Genomic DNA, 18,451 nt, shown 5'->3' on the forward strand with positions numbered 1-18,451 from the left:
ATGACGCAATTGCTTCCGATTGCTTTGAGGGGGCTCCGGCCGGAAAATGTTCGAGTAGCCATTGTGAAGCTATGTGCATTCCTCAATGCAATCTCTCAGAAGGTAATCAATCCAGAAGTTCTACCACGGTTACAGAACGATGTGATCCAATGCCTTGTCAGTTTCGAGTTGGTGTTCCCGCCATCCTTCTTCAATATTGTGACGCACCTCCTGGTTCACCTAGTCGAAGAGATTTTCGTTCTCGGTCCTGTATTTCTACACAATATGTTCCCCTTCGAGAGGTTCATGGGAGTATTAAAGAAATATGTTCGTAACCGTGCTAGGCCAGAAGGAAGCATCGCCAAGGGCTATGGAAATGAGGAGGTAATTGAGTTTTGTGTTGACTTTGTTCCTGACCTTAAGCCGATTGGTCTTCCTCGATCGCGGCACGAGGGGAGACTAAGTGGAAAAGGCACGATCGGAAGGAAATCAACGATATGTATGGACGGCCATTCTCTGACTGAAGCACACCACACTGTACTGACCAATTCCAGCTTGGTGGCTCCGTACTTTGAGAAACACAAGAATATTTTACGCTCGGACAACCCGGGGAAGCCTGAATCCTGGATTAGGAAGGCCCACATGGAGACTTTCGGCAGTTGGTTGAGAAAACATTTAATGAATGACAATGATGTTGTAGATCAGCTGTACATGTTGGCCAAGACACCATCTTCGACTATAACGACTTTCCAAGGGTACGAGATAAATGGGAATACATTTTACACGATCGCCCAAGATAAAAAGAGCACCAACCAAAACAGTGGTGTCCGCTTTGATGCAGCAACCGAGAATGGGCAAAAGGTCACATATTATGGTTACATAGAGGAGATATGGGAACTTGACTATGGACCCTCCTTTAAGGTCCCTTTGTTCCGGTGCAAATGGTTCAAGCTAACAGGAGGTGGGGTAAAGGTGGACCAGCAATACGGAATGACAATGGTGGATTTCAACAATCTTGGTTACCTTGACGAACCATTCGTCCTAGCGAAAGATGTCGCTCAGGTTTTCTATGTGAAGGACATGAGTAGCAAACCGAGGAAACGGAAAGATAAGAAAACGATCAGTACATCATGCGATGATCCAAAGCGCCACATTGTTCTTTCAGGGAAAAGAAACATCGTGGGAGTGGAGGACAAGACAGACATGTCAGAAGATTATAATATGTTTGCTGAAATTCCGCCCTTCAAAGTGAACACCGACCCAAGCATTAAGTTAAATGATGAGGATGCTCCATGGATACGGCACAATCGTAAGCAAGCAGGGACACAAGGGAAGAAATGATGTGTAATAATTTATTGTACCAAACTTTGTTGAATGGATCATGTGAATTATATTACCCGTGATGTGTTTGGTGTCCATTTTCGAATGATTCGAGATACCACTGATGATACATGAAATTAAACAGAAAACAATACAAATTAAAAAGAAAACAATACAAATTAAACAGAAAGCAATACAAATTAAAAAGAAAACAATACAAATTAAACAGAAAACAGGTTTGGGGGGGGGGGCTAAAACCCTAAACCTGCGGCGGCCTTTAGTCGCGGTTGGCGACGAGACCCGCGACTAAAGGGTACCCTTTAGTCGCGGTTGGCCAGACCAACCGCGACTAAAGGTGGGGGCGCGGGAACGCAAAAAACCCGCCTAAAACCCTTTAGTCGCGGTTGGGCAGGCAACCGCGACTAAGGTACCTTAGTCGCGGGTCCGCCAACCGCGACTAAGGGGGGGGCTATAAATACGAGGTCCGATTCTCGTCTTCTCCGATTCCCGCCTGTTCGTCTCTGCCGCGCCCTCGACGCCGCCCGCCGTCGCCCTCGCCCTCGACGCCGCCCGCCGTCGCCCTCGCCCACCGCGCTGCTCATCCGGGCCGCCGACCGTCCGTCCCGGCCGCCGTGCTGCTCATCCAGGCCGCCGCCTGTCCGACCCCGGCCGCCGCGCTGCTCATCCGGGCCGCCGCCCGTCTGTCCCGCTGCTCATCCAGGCCGCCGCCCGTCCGTCCCCGGCGGGACGACGTGTACGCGCAGGCGTGGGAGCCCGCTGCCAGCTACGCCCGCGAGACGGAGCGCCTCTCCGCCAAGGAGTCCCTCCTCGCCGTGAGCTTCTCCCACCTCGTCCCCTGTTCCCCTTCCTTGCAGGACGAATGGATAGTTGGCTACAGCCGGCAAAAAAAATTGAAAACACAAACAATTTTCTGAAACTCCGGAACAAAATTTGAAAACACGAACAAATTTGTGAAAATCGAACATTTTTTGAAAATATGAACATTTTTGAAAAATAGAACATTTTTTAAAAGGAGAACATTTTTTAAAAAGAAAAAGAAAAAGAACAATAAACAAAAAAAGAAAAGAAAAACGAAACAGAAAAAGAAAGGAAAAGAAATGAAAATAAAAAAAGGGTTGGGAACCCTCGGAAGGTTCCTAAAACCGGACGTGAAGGATTTACGTGATGGGCCGACCCAAATCGTTCGCTCTGGTCGCTCGTAGGTGCGTTCGCTCGACAGTTTGACGCAGACAGCGTCATATAGGAAATTCCAACGTATCCTAATCACTGTTTCGGCGTCGGCTACAACGGGCCGGTGCATTAGCAGCAGTACAGCCGCGGAGGCTGCAACTGCAGCCCGGCTAAGACCCAGGCTCGGCCATATCCAGCCCTGTGTGACGCTCTTTGCATCAAAAAGTCGACGCGTCTCACAGGACGTAGCTCACCTGGGCCGGCCCATTTTGGGTTCGCGACATGACAAATTGGAATTTCCTCCCTCTCCGTGACGCCGTCGTCTGCCGCCCCGTCTCGCGCTCTACCGCGACACCCTCTCCCACCCCTTCCTCGCCCCCTCCTTTTGCCACCGCCCTTTCGCCACCGCCACCGCCACCGCCCCCCTTCTTCACTTAATTAATTTGTTTTTACTACATGTTTTCAGGACTGACATAATGGCGGACGATAGAGCTGACCCGATTATGGACAACTATGATCCGGACGGTGAAGCACATATGTTCGGCATCATAAACGGCGATATTCTATATGTGCCGACCGGAGAAGAAGAAGATGATATCTCTTCTTATCTGAACCTTGACGGTGAAGATGAAGGGCGCCGTCAGCAAGATGATGCCGAACAAACGTCGATAAACGACGATCTTCAAATGGAAGTAGCAACCACCTCCGGCGCCGAGGTATATATATACATTGAGCCTCTGGTGATACAAACTAACTGATTTGAATAAATATGTGTGTACTAACGCGCGCGACTCTCTTTCTTATTTTAGCCCTCGGCCGGATCGTCGAAACAATCGAGTACGTCGTCAAAGCGTGGCGCAACCAAGACGATGAAACAAGGAGAAACATGCACCATCGAGGTTGTCGACAGTGCAACCGGCAGGCCGCTGGAGCCCCGCAAGAACGCCACCAAGTTTGTCAGCCAATGCGGAGCCATTGTTAGAGACAACGTCTCGATCACCGTCCAGGAGTGGAATGAGCCAAAGAAGGCACGAATTGATGGTTTCACTTTTGTCGATAAGAGAACAAAAAAAGATTGCTTCAAGAAGCTTATGGAACATTTCGTTCTACCTCCGGAATACAACAAATTCGATGAGGAGGGTAACAAGATTGAGGAAAACAAGGAGAGGAGGAGGCTAGTCAAACAGTTCGCTCTTCATAAGATGGCCGACGCATTCCGGAAATTCAAGCAAAATCTAGCCCATGACTTTGTCAAGCAGAACAAGACTCCGGATTTCAAAGGACAATATGAGAAACTGAAACATGATTGGCCAGAATTTGTGAAGCAAAAGAAATCGGAGCAGTTCATTCAAATATCGAAAAAAATAAGGAAAATGCGGCTAAGAAGGAGTACAATCATGTTATGGGGCCAGGAGGGTATCGCATTTGGGTGCCTAGGTTGGAGAAGATGGAGAACGAGCTGAGGGCGCGAGGAATCCGTCCAGGTACGGAGGGATGGGACCCAAGGGCCAAAAGCTGGTGGTACGGGCATGGGGGAACGCTGAACCCGGAGACAGGGGAGTGTGTTTACCGGGGCAAATTAATTAAACCCACCCAAGCCCTTATTAACGCAATGAGGGATGCTCAACAGGGGAAGATCAAGTTCAACAGAGAGAACGACGCGCTGACAAAAGCCCTCGGGAATCCTGAACACGGAGGACGTGTACGAGGCATGGGGCACATTCCGTGGAAAATAGGGTTCCCCCAGAACGATGACCCGTACGGTTACAGAAGCCGTAAGAGAAAGATGGATCGGGAAGCAGATGTTGTGGCGCGGTTGGCATCGGAAATGGATGTGATGAAGAAAACCATGAGTGTACTAGTAGCCGAAAGAGATGCAGCTCGGGTGCAGCATGAAGATCATCCAGCGGATCTCGGAAGCCAGCAGCGGAGAAGCAGCGTGGCTTCCACGGAGGCCCCACCGGCTGGTGCAGATGCACCGACGATCGAAATTACTGCACCGGAGCCTCTGGTGGTCGAAATTACTGCACCGGAGCCTCTGGTGGTCGAAATTACTTCACCGGAGCCTCCTCGCTACCCCGTGGACGATATAAAGGAGATGAAAGAATGTCATCTGTATTATCCTATCGGGAACATGTCCATGAAGGTAGCCATCGGCAGTGCTTTACCATGTTTACCTGGAGCACTCCACCACAACAACCCCATTCAAGATGGCTATGCTCGTGTCACGGTGGAGGACATAGTCCAAGGGTTTGAGGACCTGGAGATTGACATTGCTACACCTGAAGGGGAGAAAAGACTTGGAGATGTCAAGCGCCATTTCATTCTATGGCAAAAGAAGTTTATCAAGTTTCCAGGCGAGGCGCCAAGGACAACAAGTCCACCCCCCTACGGTGGTGGTGGTGGCGGTGGCGGTGGTGGTGGTGGTGGTGGTGGTGGCGGTTCACCTACACCTCCGTCACGTCAGCCGACGCCGCCCCCCAGTCCACAACGTCCGGCGGGTGATCAGCCGCCGCCCCCCAGTCCTCGTCCGGCGGGTGATCAGACGCCGCCCCCCAATCCACCTCCGGCAAAGAAGCAGAAGCAGTCCTGGATTATTAACCCGGACCCTTATGTACCTAAGACCACAAAGGTACCGGAGCCATCACTGAAGCCTCTCCCCACAAGGCCTTGGGAACGTAGTGCCGAGGAAGTCGACGCGGCCGCGGCTGCTGATTTGGAGAAATGGAAGGCGGACTGCAAGAAGAAAAGAGAGCCCGAGCCCAAGCCAGTATTTTCTGATGAGCAAAAGAAGTGGGCTAAGTCATTTTTGAGCACACCGTCCCAAGCCGCGAAGAATCTGCCTAACGACTATGCACGTGAACTTCGCAGGCAGGCACTCATGTTCAAGGAGAACAAAGAGCGGGAGAAGGCCGAAAGTAAAAAAAGCGGGAAACAAGTTGCCCAGCTCGGGGAACAAAGTAAACAATCGATTGCCCCGCTTATAGTGGAAGCCTTCTGTCCGGATGCCCCCGAGATCATACAAGCTGCGGCAGCACAGGGATTGACTGTAACGAGTGCCAGAGAACAAGCGGCCAACTTAGGTATTACTCTTCGTGAACTGTTAGGCCTTGATGAGGCGCCAGTGAAGGAGGTAGTAATTACATATGTCAAGAATGGGCCTCTCGTCGAGCCTGCGCAGGAAAAGGATCTACCTCCACAAATGAAAGGTCTGCTGAAATGGTACAAGGGTTACATAAAAAATAAAAACGCCAAAGAATATATTTATGCGGAAGTTAGACATGAGCATCACTTCAAACATTACTATGTACAAATTGAACTGAGTGAATTGTTCCAGCTTTTCAATCTGCGCGAGCTCGATAAATCTATCATCAGTTGCTACGTTCTGTAAGTGATTTATTAATTTCTACCCCATCTCGTTCATATTGCCTGCACTATATATATGTCCTAACTATATTGTTGTGTCCGCTATTATACATGCAGAATGAAGATTAAGGAATGCAGAGTAAGGAACATCCATGATGTTGGGTTCATTGACCCACACATCGTTAATGGACATGTGTTGGAGCGTCACCCCGCCGACGTGGAGGCAGACCTGTGGCAGTTTCTTACAAAGCAGGAACTCAAAAGTGATATTCTATTTCCTTACCATTTTGAGTGAGTGTTTCTGTCTTGAGCACATTCTCTTTTGTTTACTCCATGCATGGTATGTGGCCGGCTAATCGATGAGTTATGCATGACGTACTGTGCATGTATCGTGTCCGCAGGTTCCACTGGATTCTGCTAGTAATTAAAGTTAACACCTCAGAATGTCTCGTCCACGACTCTGTGAATATGGATCCAAAGCTTTGGGGCGGCATGAGAAGAATGCTGCAGAAGTAATTATTTTCATTCATTTGCGCTCTATATCGATCGGCCTATTTCGTTCATTTCCTAATATCAAGTAACTAATTAATAACTCTCTTGTTCATTTAATTTTCTTTGCCTCGTAGGGTTTGGAGACGGTTCGTAGATACAAAGGTCGGTGAATTCAAAAAAGAGCTAGAATTCAAAATGTTAAAGGCTAAGAATGCTGGGGATATTCAGCCACCGGAGACCAATCTATGTGGATACTATGTCTGTGAGATGATCCGGAGATACACCTCTGAGCGGGTTCCGAGTGATACCAATGCTCAGAGGAATAACCTCCGGTGGATGCTTAGTCCAGAAGCTCGCTTCCGACCACTTCAAGAGGAACTAGCTGGATGGTTCAGCAGGGAAGTCCTCCATCCTAAAGGAGAACACTATTACGAGGACGTAGAACTTTATATGCATTAAATCATGTATGGAAACTTGTTCAAAATTGTATATGGTCATCCGATGATATTGAATATATATTGTATATTCCTCTTGAATTCTTTTTGGTTCTAATTTTAAATTTATTTGAAATTGTACATTCATATGCATGTATGTAGTACCGTAGAATATATGAAACTCCTTCAAAATTAAAATAAAGCACAAAAGAAATAAAACAATACAAATTAAACAGAAAACAGGTTTAAGGGGGGGGGGCTAAAACCCTAAACCTGCGGCGGCCTTTAGTCGCGGTTGGCCAGAAGAACCGCGACTAAAGGTCCTCCGCCCCGACGGCCACCTGGCACCCACGTGGACGGGCCTTTAGTCGCGGTTCTTAAGCAACCGCGACTAAAGGGGGGGAGGCCTTTAGTCGCGCCCGTTCGGTCGCGGTTGCGCAACCGCGACTAATGGCAGTTGCGAACCGCGACCAAAGGCCCTTTTTCCACCAGTGTAAAAAGGGAAAGTATATGCATGCTCAGGGATCAGAGCATTAGTTCGAAAGAGGAACTAGAGTTTAATCTTGCCAACAAGATCGTTCAAAAGTAGGACATACTAACTAGCTCGTATGGTACAAAATATAATATGGATCAATTTCTCAGTCAGGAAATATTCTAGATATTAAGTCACTGGCACTGAACCAAGAAACTACAGGGTGTAGAATCCCATTTGACCTAATATAATCTCTTGCAGTTGCGGGTATGAAAAAAAATGTTCTAATTTTTTTTTGTGAGTTCCGCGGGGAGCGCAAAGGCCTGAACTTTAAAAGCTTCAAGAATTAGTCTCATCCAAGTTTACGAGCACGTAAAAGATTAGGCATTCTACTATTCTAGTCTTCGTGTGAGGCTAATGCATGGTGCACATGACAGAATTAGAAAGTGTATATCATATACCCAACTCATACATACGTCTTATGGCAAAAAAGAACAACCAGAAGAGAGTTTGATTTCGATTGCAAATATTATTCATGCATGGTAGTGTTTTACTTGCAGTTTCACTAGGTTAAACGAGGCATGTAATTCCAGATCATATATCATAAAAAGTTTCTATTTTTCAATTAAAGCATATAAACAAAGTTTATTTGTCGACTCGAGGGATAACATTCATCATCCATCGGATTGAGTTGATGAAGGTACTGTAGACTTATCTTAGACTAAAGGTCTACTGAAGCAAAGATTGCCTGGTCCTTTCAAAAGCCATCTGCCCCTTCCCGATTGGATTTTTTTCACGGAAACCAAAGAGAAAAGAAAGATAGTAAGATCCATCAACATGATGCTACACTTGGACAGAAGTCACTTCCCCTCAGACGGAAATAGAGTGTTCAATTCTAAAAATATATTTTTTTTGGAAAAAATGTCGGTGTTTAAATCTAAGAAAAATAGAATCATAAAACTATCGGTGCTCAAATATAAATTACACATTTCTCTATGTAATAATAATCGAAATGCACTATCTCCATTGAAGAAAAACATAGATCTTTTATTTACTGCTTACCTTCAGACATTTGCATTCGATCGGTAATTGGCTCCCAAAGCTAAGCTAGGTAGCTAGCTATGCTCGTCCTTCTGATCTATAGTAGCAGTAGGTTGGTTGGTAGTTGGTACGCCGTAGGCTAGCTCTTATATACAGTGGAGTAGTACTTAGATCTCTCTCTCCTTGAGGTGAAAGGATGATGGTAGCGCATGTGCGAGTCTGCGAGAGCGTCAGAGTTAGCAAACCACGCCATGGGAAACAACAGCATCCACATGAGGACGCCGGAACAAGAGACAAAGAGCACGCACAAGAGCGCCAAAGCTAAAGCCGAGCTGAGGAAACCAGCTCCCCGTAGCCCACGTTGTTATTGAAGTGCTGACAAACGCAAGAGGACAGCAGTACTAACAAGAAATACAGTGCAGCTAGGGTGTACCGTTCGTCCTCTTCTAGGATGGCCAGAAAGCTATACGTATGGTCTCGTCCGTAGCTCTGGAAGTACGTATGGTCTTTCGTCCTGTATGCATTAATGAAACTTGCGATTTGCCTGCAAACGTTGCCACATAAACGGGCGATGACCTGGCCGGGGCATCTTCCCTACTACAGTAGTACTAGTGTGCATCTCAACCATAAATTATTCTGTTATATAGACACCGCGGACTAGTCAATTCATGAGCTTTAGTTGTGTTCGCTAGCTGTCGGAATGCGGAGCGTTTTCTGTACGCCGAGGCAAATTATGGGGACGCTCGGCTCGTTAAACAGACGGCGCTTGGCATAACATCGGGCCAAAGCTCCAGGGCTGTATGTTTGCCGACCGTGACACTCGGGGAGATAGACATTTTTCTTATTTTCATATGCCTTTAAATAAGAATATTTTTTGTGTGCTTTTCCATCTCAATTTTTCTTGCCTGTATCCCTCACTCTTTCTCGTCTATTCAAAACCCCTACTTCGAAGCAACTGGAGGGGAATCTTTTGAAAAGTTTGGCTCAATTTTGTTTTTAAATTCCCTAAGCAAACAAAAAGAAAACTCACATGGTCTAGCCCCTTTCAAATCCGGTCAATGAGATAGACGACAGGGGACCCATGGTTAGGGGCCCAACAATTAGCCTTTCAGGCTCACGTTGTGAGCCCGGACTGCCCATGCCAATGGTAATAGCACCCGAGGTACCCTAACTTACACAGAATGTGACGATTTAGTCTTAAACTTGTAAAATTTGACTCCATCATACCCCAACTTGCACCTCATGTGATGATTTAGTCCCAGACCAATGAGAACTCGACAATTGGCAGCCAGGTGGCTGGACAAGTCAGCGCACGCACTTTTGCACAAAACCACCTGTCGTTTCCTTTAATCAACACGTACTTTTGCAGAAAACAATCCACCACCAAACACCCGGCGCGACGCGACGAGAAACTGCAGTAGAAGAAATGGCGGCGACCGGAAGGTGGTTGTTGGCGCTTCACTGCTCCTCTCGCTTCGTGCTAGCCAAAGCCCAAGGTGCTTTCAGTGAGTGAGAGCATTCTAGAAGAGGCCGGGGGGTAGTTTGCTGTCGTCCACGTAAGCAAAATAACGTCACACATTTTTTCGAAGAGTGAGTGTGTGTACTATACACACGTGTGACTAGTCACTCACGCAGATGTCCTGCGTTGGCCCCATGCACGCCACGTAGGAAGGAGCCGCCTGGTCATGGTGCGTCGAAATTAAGCTATAACCATACGGTGAGTTGTTTTTTAGTATCAGTACACACACAAGCGCTCATATACACACCCTACCTTTATGAGCACCTCCAAGAGACTGAGCCGGCATATCATCTTGAGATTTACGAAGTCACCGTAGGCACCTCGTCGTCGACGGGAACGTCTCCTCCCACTGAAAGCGCATCGCCGAAAATTCTGAAATAAATTCAGAAATAATGCGAGCACCAGGATTTGAACCCTGATGGGTTGAGGATACCACTGTCCACCTAACCAACTCAACCATAGGTTGATTCGCCATACGGTGAGTTGTTAATTTGCATGTATGAGCACACAGCTGTGGTCCACTCTCACTCCGATTGTACATGTTGACGTAGTAGAGTGGCGTGGTGCAAGTAAGCTAGCCGGGATGTTTAGCGGACAAATGTGCATCGGCGTACGTACATCCAAAATCTGCTCCGATGATCGACTCTTGTTCCTTTGGATCTGGCGAAAAGGCCCGAAAGATGCAGGCTTGTCACGCACGTTGCCGGTGAGGATTTGGGTGTGCACACATAGCCAGAGCCACGTACCACTGCAATGGACAGTGCCGACCGCATAACTCAACCCAGGATAGATGCTTATCTTGTTAATGACATGAGCAACAAAGGTGCTAAAAAAAGCTAAAATATAGCTCCGACCAACACCCAAATATTTTGATTGTAGCAACAACAAAAAAACGTCATCTGCCTCGGGACGGTACTTCTATATCCATGTTACCGAAAAAGGCTCACGCCCCGCTTTATAGATAAAGCCAATGCCAAAGCCAACATCCACAAGGTTCACACCACCAAGGTTCACACACACACACACAGTCCAGGAACAAACAAGCAACAAGGGTTAGTGCTGAGGGCACAGCTCAACAAGCCCAACACACACACAAAAAGCGGCACACACGCCGGGAGAGAGACGCCTCTAGTCGGGCTCCGGGGGAGGCGGCGGGAGCGGCGGAGCCAGGCGGAAGGCCAACGAACGAAGGTCGGAGAGGAGTCTGTCGATGGCATCCCGGTCCGGAGGGCGGCTAAGCGGCCGCCAGAGCTGCAAGTAACCACACATTTTGAAGATGGAGTCAGTCGCACGTCGAAGAGGCACCTTCTGAATGACAAGCTTATTGCGAACCGTCCACAACGTCCAAGCCAGCACCCCAACGCACAGCCATCTAATATGTCTGTAGCGTGGAGGGGTGGCCTGGATTTCCGCAAGCAAGTTGGGGAAGTTGTTATTACACCACTGTCCCCCAACCGTTTCGCGAAAACACGCCCATAGGAACTGTGCCGTGCAACAGGAGAAGAAGATGTGATTGGCATCCTCCGCCGTGTCACATAGGGGGCACATCCCATCCCCAGGCCCATGGCGCTTGAGGACCTCCACGCCGGACGGTAGGCGGCCCGAATCCATTGCCACAAGAAGATCCGGATCTTAAGTGGGAGGCGGATGTCCCAGATAAGGCCGAATGGCTCCGGGGCAACAGATGGGGCAATAGCCGCGTAAAGGGACTTGGTGGAGAAGCGGCCTGAGGAATCCAGACGCCAGGAGATGGCATCCGGAGAGTCAGCCACGTCCATAGGCAACAGGGCGATGTCCTGGAGGAGGACATCCCAAGCAGCCACCTCGGCAGGGCCAAAAGGACGACGAAACGCGAGGCGCCCTAAGTCAATAAGGGCCGCCTCGACCGAGACCCGAGGGTCAACTACAATGTCGAAGAGGATGGGGAACCGGGCGGCCAGGGGGGAGTCCCCGAGCCACCTATCAAGCCAAAACAAGGTCGAGGCGCCAGAGCCCACCGAGATGGAGGTGCCTATCCTCAGGACTGGAAGCAGCTGGACGATTGCCTGCCAAAACTGGGAACCGCCCGAGCACTGGCAGAACGCCAGAGGCTGGCCACGCAGGTACTTGTTCCGAATGATAGTCAACCAAAGGCCTCCCTCCCCATTGGCAATGCGCCATAGCCAGCGGGTGAGGAGGGCGATGTTCATGCGCCGAGAGGACAAAATCCCAAGGCCACCCTGGTCTTTGGGTTTGCAGATGTCTGGCCAGCTGACCATGTGATATTTCTGTCTGCCTGCCTCGCCAGCCCAGAAAAATCTGGCCTGGTACTTGGCGATCTCCTGATGAAGGGTTTCATGAAGGCTGTAAAAGCTCATGAGGAACCACAGAAGGCTGGCAAGCGACGAGTTGATAAGGATCACACGTGCCGCCTTCGACAGCCAACGCCCTTTCCAGGGCTCAACTCGGTGCTGCATACGGGTCACCGTGGGGCGGAGGTCCGCCACGGTGAGGCGCGAGTCGCTAATGGGGATCCCCAGATAGGTCGTGGGAAAAGATCCCAGCCGGCAGTTAAGCCGATCGGCAATGGACTGAGCGTCCTCATCGGGGTAGCCGAGCACCATCACTTCGCTCTTGTCAAAGTTGATGGTCAGGCCCGACATTTGCTGGAAGCACAGAAGGAGGAACTTCAGGTTGGAAATCTCGAGGGCGGATCCCTCCGTCATAATAATGGTGTCATCCGCGTATTGGAGAAGGGTCACCCCTCCCCCTCCAACAAGGTGCGGGACCAAGCCTCGAATATGCCCCGCAGCCGTGGCCTTAACTAGGATGGCGGCCAGGGCATCGACAACCATGTTGAACAAGAACGGCGAGAAGGGGTCCCCCTGCCGAACCCCACAAAGGGTAGGGAAGAAGGGTCCAATCTCGCCGTTGATGTTCACCGCAGTCCGGCCGCAGGAGACGAGCTGCATGACGCGGGTCACCCACCGATCGTCAAAGCCCTTGCGAAGCAGGACTTCCCTCAGGAACGGCCAGTGGACCATGTCATAGGCTTTGTGGAAGTCCAGCTTAAGGAAGACCGCCCTGTGGCGCTTCAGACGAACCTCGTGGAGCACTTCGTGGAACACCAACACCCCATCCAGGATAAATCGGCCTTGAATGAAGGCGGATTGGTTCGGGTGGGTAATAGTGTCCGCAAGGAGGGTCACCCTATTGGCGTACCCCTTCGCCAAAATCCTAAAGATCACATTAATAACTATGATGGGGCGGAACTGGCGGATATCGGCGGCACCCGGGACCTTGGGGATGAGGGTCACCACACCATAGTTAAGGCGCCCCAAATCCATGGTACCAGAGTAGAATTCCTCAAAGAGAGCCATGACCTCATGCTTGATGGCAGGCCAGAACGTCTTGAAGAAAGCTACAGGTAAACCATCAGGTCCCGGGGCCGAGGAGGGGTTCATCCCCCTAATGGCAGCGAGGACCTCGTCCTCACTGAAAGGAGCAACCAAGGCCGCATTGGCTGCAGCCGAGACTCCAAGCGCCCCCGACCAAATGTCGGGGGCAAGGCTAGCCCCACCACGCGGGGTGGGGGTAAATAAGGCCCTATAGAAGCCATCCACATGGAGGCGGATGGCCGCGGGCTGCACTAACTGCGCATCTCCATCCCACAGGCAGTGGATGGAGTTGCGACGGCGCCGGCCGTTCGCAACCGCCTGGAAGTAGGCGGTGTTTGCGTCGCCCTGAAGCACCCATCTCTGGGTGCCCCGTAGGCGCCAGTAGGCCTCCTCGTCCGAGTAGATGAGGGATAGCTGGTCCTCTAGGTCGTAGCGCAGCAGCCACTCATCCGAGGAGAGCCCGGTCGAGTCCGCGCGCGCATCCAAGGCTTGAATCGCCACAAGGATGGAATTCTTGCGCTCTCTCAGGTCCCGGCCAAGATTAGCCCCCCAACCCTTCATGAACTGGCGGGCTAACTTGGCACAAAAGTGCCAAGTATCGACCGCGGACATGGCGCGATGGGGTGCCGACCTGGCGAAGATCCAGCGGGCGATGACGGCCTCCCGGAAGCCCGCCTGGTTGAGCCAGAAGCTCTCGAACCGGAACCGCGGCGGGGAGGGAGGGCGCTCATCAACCGTGGAGAGGAGAAGGGGGACATGGTCGGAACCAATCCGGGTGACCGCCCGGAGCGATGCCAGGGGGCATCGCAATTCCCACTCCGGGGAAACTAGGACACGATCCAGCACGGATTGTGTCGGAATAGTTTGCCGGTTGGTCCAAGTAAATCTGGCACCAGTCCGGTCAAGCTCACGGAGCCCCAGCTCCGCGATCCAATCATTGAAAAGCTGCATCCGGGGGAAATTAACCCGGGAATTATTCTTCTCGTCCGGCGAACGGATGAGGTTGAAGTCGCCCCCCACCAAAACAGGATGTGGGGAGTTGGAGATCTTCAGCTGCAACTCGGCAAGGAAGGCCGGGGAGCGGCGGTGGTCAGCCGGACCGTAGACCGCAATGACCTCCCATTTGAAGTTCAAAGCCCGCTCAAAGATCTTCATGCTAACGAAAAACTCCCCTCTATCCATGCCGCCCACCTCGAAAGTGGCATCCTTAACCCCAAGAAGGATGCCACCCGAGTGGCCTGAGGTCCCGCTAGAAGGGAGCCAGTGCCACGCGAAGAGGTGGGGGCTCAGATGTTCCAGCTCCTGTAGGGTGAACTCGACTCTAAGGGTTTCTTGGATGGCAATGATGTCAATATGTTCGTCCCGGATGTACTCGATGAGCTGGCGGCGACGGCCGTCATGGCCGAAGCCGCGGAGGTTCTAGAAAAGGGCCCTCATCTAAACCCCCATCGGGGGGCTGCTTGACCCCAAGACACGAGAGGTGCTTTGCGCGCGAAGGGCGGCCGTGCGAGACCGAGTGCGACCACGGATGATCCCGTCGGCCACCAGAGGGGTCGGAGCTGGAGGCCGAAGCAGGCGGGCACGAGACTCGGCCAGCCTGCCGTCGAGGATCTCCCGAGCCCTGATGGCCTCAATCTGATCTAAAGGGGGCCCAACCTCCCCCCTGAAGACAATGGCCGAGTCGTTGGCCACCTCAGCAAGGTGGCCAAGGGGAGCGGCCTCGAGAGCAGAAAAGGAGCAACGAGAAGAACTGGGAGGGACGGGATCCACACCTGACTCAAGGTTCCGCACCGCGGCGCGGAGCTCCGCCCGCTCGGCGACGGAAGGAGCAGGAGAGTCGCCCGGCCGTGACGCCTCCAGGCGGGCGCTGCGGCGGGAGGACGTCACCGGCGTGGAGGAGGACCGGGGTCTCCTGGTGTACGCCACCGTCAGAGGGGGGTGCGCGGAGGCCGGGGAGGCGACGTCCACCGTCAGCAAGGCGGCCGGGGAAGCCGGCGAGGCGGGGGTGAGGCAGGCCGGCCCCAACGCGGGGAGGGGGGCGGGTGACCCCAGGGACTCCCCCACCGCTGCTCCTGATGGTGGGGGGGCGACGGGCACCATAGCATCACCAGCCGCGGGGGACAGCAGGGGGTCCGAGCCGGCGGGGGTGGGCTCGGCCCCTGGTGTCGCAGGGCGGCGAGCCGAGGTGGCGTCGGGGGAGCGGGGGGACGAGGGCGGGGCGACGAGGAGGCTCACGCTGGAGATGACGCCGGAGGACTCCGACACCGACGGGGAGGGAGCCAGAGGGGTGGCCAGGCGGAGGGCCACCGCAAGATCGGTAGCCGTCACCCGAGAGCGCCCCGGCCCCGACCCACCCCTACCCGCGGGAGGGTTGGGGGAGTCCCGAGACGGGGAGCGAGAGTGCTCCGACTCATCCTCCTCGGCAGGATCATCGAAGCGGGAGGAGCGCGAGCGGCGGTGGTGGGTGTCGTCATCAGCCGCAGGGCCCCCTCCCAGGAGACTGCCCGCCGAGAGGCGAGGACGGCCGACGTGGGACGGGGGCTCGGGGCGGATCTTGAGGTCGTAGCCATCATCGTTGAAGAAGACCCGGATCGTGACGTGGAGTTTGGAGGAGTCCAGGCATTTCACCTTAACCCGCACCTCCTCCTCCTTGCGCAGGGAGAGCTCATCCACCACCACCACCCTGCCCAGGATCTTGGACATACTGCGGATGGTCCGCTCGGACCGGGCCACATCGGGGAGGCCAGAGATGAGGAGCCAAGCCGTGTCCAGGGTGGCGACGGCTCTGGGATCCCACTGTGGCTCAGCGATGTTCATCACGATGTCGTTGAGCGCCAGGGTGATGTTGTTGCTGCGAGTGCAGAAGCCCATGCTCATCGCGTCTGGGAACACCACGGAGAAGGAGCTGGGGGCCGTGGGGGTCACCTGCCAGTCCCACGAGCAACGGCACAGGTGGTTGAGCTCAGCCTCAATCAGCTCCGGGGTGGCGACAGCGTCGCCCATCACCGTCACCACAGCCAGCAGCGAGGGGGACGGTGGGGCGAGCTCGGGCACCTCGATGTGGAAGAAAGCCAAGTCCTCGATGTCGTGCCCGTAGATCATGAGCTCCTCCGAGACCGGGCGATCCGGGCAGAGAATCGCGGGGTGCCCGGACTCCTTGCACAAGTAGCACGAGGGTGGGTTGGGGCATGCCACCTGGAAGTGGCCTGAGAGGCCGCAGTTGAAGCACGGCTGAGCCCCGGCCGCGGCGGCGGCACCCGGGGGAGGAGCCACAGGAGCGGAGGCGGTGGTGGCTTGAGGGCGCGGGGGCCCCTTCTTCTTCTTCTTCTTGGATCCGGGGCGTCCCCGGTTGCCGTTACCACCCTTGGACGGCGGGAACGCAGCCTGAGAGCGGGGGGGGGGGGCTGGTAGCGGCTGGAGGTGGCGTCGGCTTCGGCGTTGGAGGGGAGCGGTCGAGGCGGCGAGGGAGACCGGTCGCGGCGCCGGGCCGGCGAGGGAGACCGGCGCCGAGGGGGCGGCCGAGTCTCCCGAGCCGGGGACCGGCCGCGGTCACGGTCACGGGGGGCCCCCTGCGGAGTGGAGCAGCGCGATGGGGACCGGGAGCGGCGGTCGTCACGAGCCGGGGAGCGGCGCGATGGGCGGGCGGGGGAGCGGGGCTCACGCGCCGGCGAGTGCCGCGCCGGCCGGGAGGAAAGCTGCTGCCGCAGGTCCTCTTCGCGCCGGCGGCCATCGGGGGAGGGGTGGGGAGGTTCACGGCGGTCGTCGGCCCGGCGTTTGGGGCGACCCGCCTCGTCCCCACATTCCCGCGGCATGGGAGGCGCGGTGGGGAACGGGGGCGGAGGGGGATCGGTGACGCCGGCGAGGCGGTCAGGAAGCGGGGCGGCGACCGAGGGGGCAGGGGCGAGAGCTGGCGGCGCGGGGGTGGGGAGAAGTGGAGGGCGTGGCAACCCTAGCGGGAGCCAAAGTGACTGGCGTGGGGGGCCGTGGTGGGCCAGGCGGGGCCCAGCTGGCCTGCCGGGGCGGCCCGCCCGAGTCACCGCAGGCACCAGCCCACAGGCCGCTCCAGCCGCCACCGGCCCAGGAAGGGGCCCAGGAGCCGGGTCCGCGGGCCGGCCCAGCACCAGCGCGGCCCGAAACGACCGCCCGGGGGTTACCAGCCGGGGCGCTAGGGTTTCCCCTAGCACCACCGCGGCGGTCGCCGGCGGGGGCGTTCGGGGGCGGCGAGGGGGAGGCGGGCCGGAGGGGCGACCGAGGGGGAGGGGGCCGGCGGGCCGGCCGGAGGGGAGGAATGGGCGGTAAGGATTGCGCCCGGAAGAAGCCGAAGCGCACGCCGGCGAGGGCGCAGAGGGCGGACCGGCCGGGGCATTTGGAGGCGGGGCCTGGAGGAGGCCGGCGGTGGGCGAAGACCTCCAGGAGGCACGGGCGGCACCCCGGTCGGCGCGGCCGGCAACGCCCCAGCTGCCAGCGCGGCGCCGCCGGGGGGGAGCCCAGCTCGCGAGGGACCGCCATGTGGAGGCCGAGCCGGAGGGGTGGCCGAGGGGGGGGGCGGCGGCGGCCCGACCCACGGGCGGCTGATCCCCCACCCCTGGGGGAAGAGCCACCGGCAAGGTCAGGCGTCGGCCGCGGCGGCGCCTTGGGGGGAACCCGAGCCCGACGAACGACGGGGCGGCCAGCCGCCAAATCCTCCGCCTCGGCCACGTCCGCCCAGCGCAGAGCCGGGGAACCAGAGGAGGCTGGCGAGGGGGAGGCGGGCGCCGGCGGAGGGCCGGGGCGCGAGGGCGAGGATGGCGGAGGGTACGGCCGGGCGGCCGCGGAGCCCGCGCCGTCGGGGGGGCGCGAGTCGCCAGAGCCAGAGCCATCCAACCTCTGCTAGGCTCTTTCACCTGCATAACTCCTTGCTTCTGTCCTCTCTTTCTCTATATCCATGTCAATATAAAAAGAACAAGTCATAGAAATTCAACAAATTTCACCCATTCAACTGCATCTATCCAACGTGTACAATGCTTCGGTGTTAGCATTAAACATACATTTAGCATTATAAACATGTTTACCACCCTCTACTAATTAATATCATGTCTAATATCAACATCAATTTAACCAAGTAATTATATCCTATCCAATATTACATGCAATTTATATCTTGTAATGTACAATACACTTAATATATTGTCTAATATTGACATACGTTGTACGGGCCTAGTTTTTTAACACCGTACAAATGCAGATATTCACAAACACTCAAATTTTGTTTTAATATTAG

This window comes from Triticum aestivum, chromosome 3A (genome assembly GCF_018294505.1).
Source record: "Triticum aestivum cultivar Chinese Spring chromosome 3A, IWGSC CS RefSeq v2.1, whole genome shotgun sequence".
Classification (NCBI taxonomy): domain Eukaryota; kingdom Viridiplantae; phylum Streptophyta; class Magnoliopsida; order Poales; family Poaceae; genus Triticum; species Triticum aestivum.